The following is a 6605-nucleotide window of genomic DNA, read 5'->3' as shown; positions in this document are numbered from 1 at the left end:
CCATGTCACCAGGTTTCTAACCCAATTGATCAATTTTAGTCTGGTTTCATTTCAATCTAAACATTTAAATATAAGAATTAAATATATTTTTTATCTCGATAAATTATTAAAATTATTTTTTAGACCTTCTATTTTAAATCATTTATTTTTTGCTTTATGTTTTATAAAATGCGTCTAGTTAAGAGTGAATAAATTTTTTGTAAATAATTACAATTTTCAAAATAAAACTTTCTTTAAAACGTTTTCGAAATTAAATCCTCAATATCGATCTTACAAAGAAACCGATTCGTGCTCTCATCGCCTTCTTGGACGTGGAGAATCACATACTCAAAGATGCAGTTAGTACTATTATTATCTACATATTTTTGCAAAGCTGCTTCGTCTGTATTGTTACGCAGATCAGATTCAAGTCCTTATCACCAAGATCCAACAAGTTGCTATTTCCTTTGATTCACGAACTGATAGTCAACAAGCTGAATACCAGAATGAAATAGAATACCAGAGTGCAGAGAAACAGAATTATGCAGCTAACCCAAATTATGCAGAGAACAGACCCAAGAGGAAAAGCTCAGCACCTGCATATTTGAAGGACTACAACTTAGGCTGATGTGGCAATCCCTTGTCTGATGCTTGTCTGCCAAATAGGACCCACCCTTAGCTTTATTTGATATTTCTGTTATACCTGCAAAGCACAAAATTATAATTCTGTTAGAACCATTTCTCCATATAAATATATACCATGTAATCAAAATAAGGCAGATAATGAAAGTAATATTTCTCCCTTCTATCCTCTCTATTCCTTCTTGGAGGATTCTGGGTCCTCGAAACCCAGAACTAGCTAATTTGCGTATCAATTTCTGGTGCTTTCATTGAGAGTCATGGCGGAATCCACAAGATCGAAGGCCAACTCTGACCGTTTAGAGGAAGCAATCTCTAAACTCACCCTCTCACTCAACGATACCCTGCATCACCTCACCCATAAGATTGACGAGCTCATTGTTAACCTGCAGAAACCAAAAACACCCAGCAACTCACCTTCATCTTCTTCGACCACTTCCCCACCTGTTACTTCTTCGTCTCCACACCGCATGAAGCTTGAAGTTCCTCGATTCGACGGAGCAGACCCCCTCGGTTGGATCTTCAAGATCAACCAGTTCTTCGAGTATCACGCGACTCCGGAGCATGAACGGTTGACCATAGCGTCGTTCTCCATGGACGGCCGTGCCCTGGCTTGGTTCCAGTGGATGACGAGCAATGGACAATTCACGTCCTGGCCCGTTTTCCTACAAGCCCTGCAATCCAGATTTGCACCATCACCATATGAAGACCCCACAGGTGCCTTGTTCAAATTAACTCAGAAGGGAACAATCAGCGCTTACCTATCCGAATTCGAGGACCTGGCAAATAGAGTTGTGGGGTTACCCTCCCACTTCCTCCTGAGTTGTTTCGTCTCGGGACTGTCTTCGGAGATCCGAAGAGAAGTTCAGGCACATCAGCCATTGACGATGGCTCAGGCAGCGGGATTGGCCCGTTTGCAGGAAGAGAAACTCTTCGTCGCGCGTCGCCAGGGACGTAATAGGTTTGGACCGACATTTCCCTCACCCATAGTGAACCACACCTCACCCTCACCCTCACAAACACTAACCCAAATACGTTCCCCAACCCCAATCCCTCGAGTCCTCCGATTTCCCCTATGAATCATAACCCACCACTGTTACCCACCCCCTTGAAGTTACCACCCCAGAACCCTAACCCTGTTCCTCTAAGACAACTTTCCCCAGCTGAATTAGCCTCACGCAGGGATAAGGGTCTGTGTTTCACCTGCGATGAGAAGTATCATCGTGGTCACAGATGCCCTTCTAGAGCATTCCTGCTAATTGGGGATGACGACGATCCCTCTTATGAAGACACTCTGCCCCCAGACCTAATACTTGACCCACCCGAAGACCCGAGTCCGACCCCGGCCGAAATCAGCATCCATTCACTCTCGGGTCACCCGGACCCTGAGACATTAAGGCTCCTGGGCTATATCAATGCACACCCTGTGGTGATATTAGTTGATGGGGGAAGTACCCACAACTTTATACAAGCTCCGTTAGCCAAGCTATTGGGCCTATCTTCACGCACCACCAATCTGCTAAGTGTCATGGTGGGAAATGGCCAGCATTTGAGCTGTGATCAGCTCTGCGAGGACGTCCCGGTGTGGATTCAAAACAAGCAATTCACGGTGGACCTGCACCTTCTTCCCCTGAGTGGTGTCAACCTGGTGCTTGGAGTGCAATGGCTCAAGGCCTTGGGACCCATACTCACAGACTACAACACCCTCTCCATGAAGTTCTTTCACGATGGCAATTTGGTTGAATTAAAAGGAGATGATGCTTCCACTTTGAGTCTCCTCTCCTATCCCCAGGTTCGTCGTCTTCTTCGAAAAGATGGCGCGAATACATATTTCCACATAGCCATCACTACCTCAGAGCCCCCTTCAAACCCAATCACGGCCACCCTTCCCCCTGAATTGCAGCCCCTCATAACCAAATTCACTACAATATTCCAACCACCCCAAGCCTTACCCCCCTCTCGACCCACAGACCACCATATCCACCTCCAACCTCACTCTGAGCCTGTGAATGTCAGGCCATATAGGTACCCCCACTTCCAGAAACATGAAATTGAAAGACAAATTGAAGATATGTTGCAGCGAGACCTTATACGCCCAAGTATCAGTCCCTTCTCATCCCCAGTTCTATTGGTAAGAAAGCATGATGGGTCGTGGCGCCTTTGTGTAGATTATCGGGCCCTTAATGCGATAACCATCAAAGACCGATATCCCATTCCCACCATTGACGAACTATTAGATGAGTTGGGAGGTGCTAACTGGTTCTCGAAACTTGACCTTTTGCAAGGATATTATCAGATAAGGATGCATGAATCCGATGTGGCCAAGACTGCGTTTCGCACTCACCACGGCCACTATGAATTCGAAGTGATGCCGTTTGGTTTGTGCAACGCACCTTCGTCGTTCCAAGCCACCATGAATGGCATTTTCCGGCCTTACCTTCGGCGATTCATCATCGTTTTCTTTGACGACATTTTAATTTATAGTCGTACATTGCCTGAGCATCTCATTCATCTTGAGCAAGCATTCGAGACCCTCCTTCACAACCAATTCGTGCTCAAGTTCTCTAAATGCTCATTTGCCCAACCACAAGTTGAGTACTTGGGTCATGTGGTTTCGGGTCACGGAGTTGCACCCGTTGCTTCCAAAATTCAGGCAATTGATCAATGGCCCATCCCTACCACTACCAAAGCTTTACGAAGCTTCCTTGGGCTCGCAGGGTTCTACCGGAGATTCATAAGGGGGTATGCTTCCATTGTTGCTCCCCTGATAAAAGTCACTACCAAGGACCCCTTTGAGTGGACCACCGAGGCTGATGAAGCTTTCAAAGCCCTCAAGACTGCATTAATATCAGCCCCAGTCCTCGTGTTGCCAAACTTCACTCTTCCATTCACCTTAGAAACAGATGCTTCAGGAGTGGGCATGGGAGCTGTGTTATCTCAAAAGGGGCATCCAATTGCGTTCTTTAGTAAGCCATTCACACCCAGGATGCTTCAAGCTTCAACATATGTGAGTGAATTATGCGCAATTACAACCGCGGTTAAGAGGTGGAGGCAATACTTGCTGGGCCATCAATTCATTATTTTAACCGATCACCGGAGTCTTAAGGAACTCTTAACCCAGGTCATTCAAACCCCTGAGCAGCAAATGTATTTAGCTAGACTCATGGGGTATGACTATTGCATTCAATATCGTTCTGGTAACACTAATTTAGTAGCAGATGCTTTATCTCGAAGAATGGAAGCAACAGAGAGCACTCTATTATTGTTATCAGTCCCTTGCCTAACATTTTTAGAAGAACTGAAGAAGCAATTGAATCAGGAACTCTCTTTTGTGGACTTCATAGACAACATCAAGACTAATCCCACCAAATTTCCTGATTATTCAGTTTCTAATGATTTAGTTTTGCAGGGAAATCACATTTGGCTTCCACAGGGCATTCCCTTTCTGCAAGTGCTTCTCACAGAGTATCACTCAACTCCGACAGGGGGTCATATGGAAGTCGCGAAAACGTTAGCCAGGCTCACTGAGAATTTTTATTGGCCAGGGGTACGCCACGACGTGAAGCAATTCGTGGCCGCTTGCGTGGACTGCCAGCAGACTAAGTACGAGACCAAGAGAGCTGCTGGTCTCTTATGTCCGTTATCGGTGCCGTGCCGGCCTTGGGAGGACCTCTCCCTTGATTTCATCACGGGCCTTCCTTCATTTCATGGCCATACAACCATTTTAGTCGTGGTGGACAGGTTCTCTAAAGGGGTGCACCTGGGTATGTTACCAACCCAACATTCTGCTTACGCCGTCGCCACATTATTCATGAATACTACCGGAAAACTCCATGGCATGCCACGAAGCTTGGTCTCAGACCGAGACCCACTCTTTATCAGCCAATTCTGGAAGGAGCTGTTTCGGTTAAGTGGCACACAACTGAGGATGAGCTCAGCTTATCACCCCCAAACAGATGGCCAAACGGAGGTGCTGAACCGGGTGCTTGAGCAGTACCTTCGCGCTTTTGTCCACAAGAAACCTTCTTCGTGGGGTAAGTTCCTCCCCTGGGCCGAATGGTCCTACAATACGTCCCGCCATTCAGGAACTGGTGTTTCCCCCTTCGAGGTCACCTTTGGCCGGAGGCCACCAGATTGGCCATCATACGTTACAGGTACCTCAAAAGTGGAAGCTGTTGACGAGTTTCTGACTGATAGGGAGTCCATTTTTCAAGACTTAAAGAAGAAGCTTCAGAAGGCCCAGGTACTTATGAAACACTCAGCAGATAAAAGGCGCAGGGATATTGAATTTAAAATTCGAGACTTGGTCATGGTTCGTCTCAGACCTCGCCGGCAAGCTTCAGTCACAGGTCACCATAGGGGCTCTCACAAGCTTAGTAAGAGATATTATGGGCCTTTTAAGGTGCTTGATCGAATTGGACCAGTTGCTTATAAGCTGGAATTGCCCGACAGTAGTCGTATCCACCCTGTGTTTCATGTTTCCATGTTGAAACAATTCCATCAAGTAAACATGACTCCCACTCACACCACCCTTGCTTTACCACCAGTAGCTGTAGGCAATGAACCTGTGATCTCTCCCTTACCATTCTGAACACCAGGTATCGTGTAGACTCCAACCAACGCATACTTCAAGTCCTGGTGCAATGGAAGGGCTTACTTCCCGAAGATGCTACTTGGGAAGACTGGGAAGCATTGCAAGCAGAATACCACCTTGAGGACAAGGTGATTTTCGAAGGCCCTGGGAATGATAGTCAACAAGCTGAATACCAGAATGAAATAGAATACCAGAGTGCAGAGAAACAGAATTATGCAGCTAACCCAAATTATGCAGAGAACAGACCCAAGAGGAAAAGCTCAACACCTGCATATTTGAAGGACTACAACTTAGGCTGATGTGGCAATCCCTTGTCTGATGCTTGTCTGCCAAATAGGACCCACCCTTAACTTTATTTGATATTTCTGTTATACCTGCAAAGCACAGAATTATAATTCTGTTAGAACCATTTCCCCATATAAATATATACCATGTAATCAAAATAAGGCAGATAATGAAAGTAATATTTCTCCCTTCTATCCTCTCTATTCCTTCTTGGAGGATTCTGGGTCCTCGAAACCCAGAACTAGCTAATTTGCGTATCACGAACCCAAAAAATTAAAAAGGTCGGATTTTTTTAATCCTTTAAGCCCCTCTTTAGTTGTTCCTGCCATGAATTGCAATTGTTTCACCCCGTTTAATTTTATTAATTCAGTTATCCGTTTTATTCCTTTAAAGGTTGATTTTTATTTTTATTTTGTTTGTATATATTTGCTGGAGTTCGTCTCCGATTAGCTGCGTTTAATTTATTGTTTTTGCTTTTCGATTTTTCTTCTTCTTCGACCATATTATTCCATTGTTTTGATTTCTGAAACTAGTTTTTTTTTTCTGTTATGCAAGTACATGTTCCAATTCATTTTTTTTTTTTGCATGTTCCAATTCATTTCACGGAGTAATTGAAAATTCCCCCAAATTAATGTTATGTTGCTATCTAGCTTTTCTTATTTTCTCTTAGCTTGTCAATTTAAGTTTAAATGGGAACATACCCAAAAAAGTAGCCATAATGTCCAATTCGAGTAAAAATATGAGAGAAAAAAAATTTAGGAAAAAGATGATAAATGCAATTAAAAAGGAGGAGAGAAATAGAAAGAAAATAGAGTAGAAATAAGATGAAAAAAAGTGAGTGAATGATTATAGTTATTCCACCACAATATTGGAAAATTGGAAATTAAAAAAAAAAGAATACCAGAAGGTTATATTACAATATGAAATTTATATACTGTAATTTTGATTTTATATTATAATATAAAATTAATAAGCACAAATTTGAAATTAAACAAGAGAATCGATATTTTAAAAGTTAGCACGGGTAATTGGTATCTCATCATGTAATGCATGCATGAATGGGTTTAATCAGCGGAAAGTTGCTAAATGAATTATGGATTAGTTGGTA

Source organism: Glycine soja, chromosome 11 (genome assembly GCF_004193775.1).
Source record: "Glycine soja cultivar W05 chromosome 11, ASM419377v2, whole genome shotgun sequence".
Taxonomy (NCBI): domain Eukaryota; kingdom Viridiplantae; phylum Streptophyta; class Magnoliopsida; order Fabales; family Fabaceae; genus Glycine; species Glycine soja.
This window is presented reverse-complemented; position numbering follows the sequence as displayed.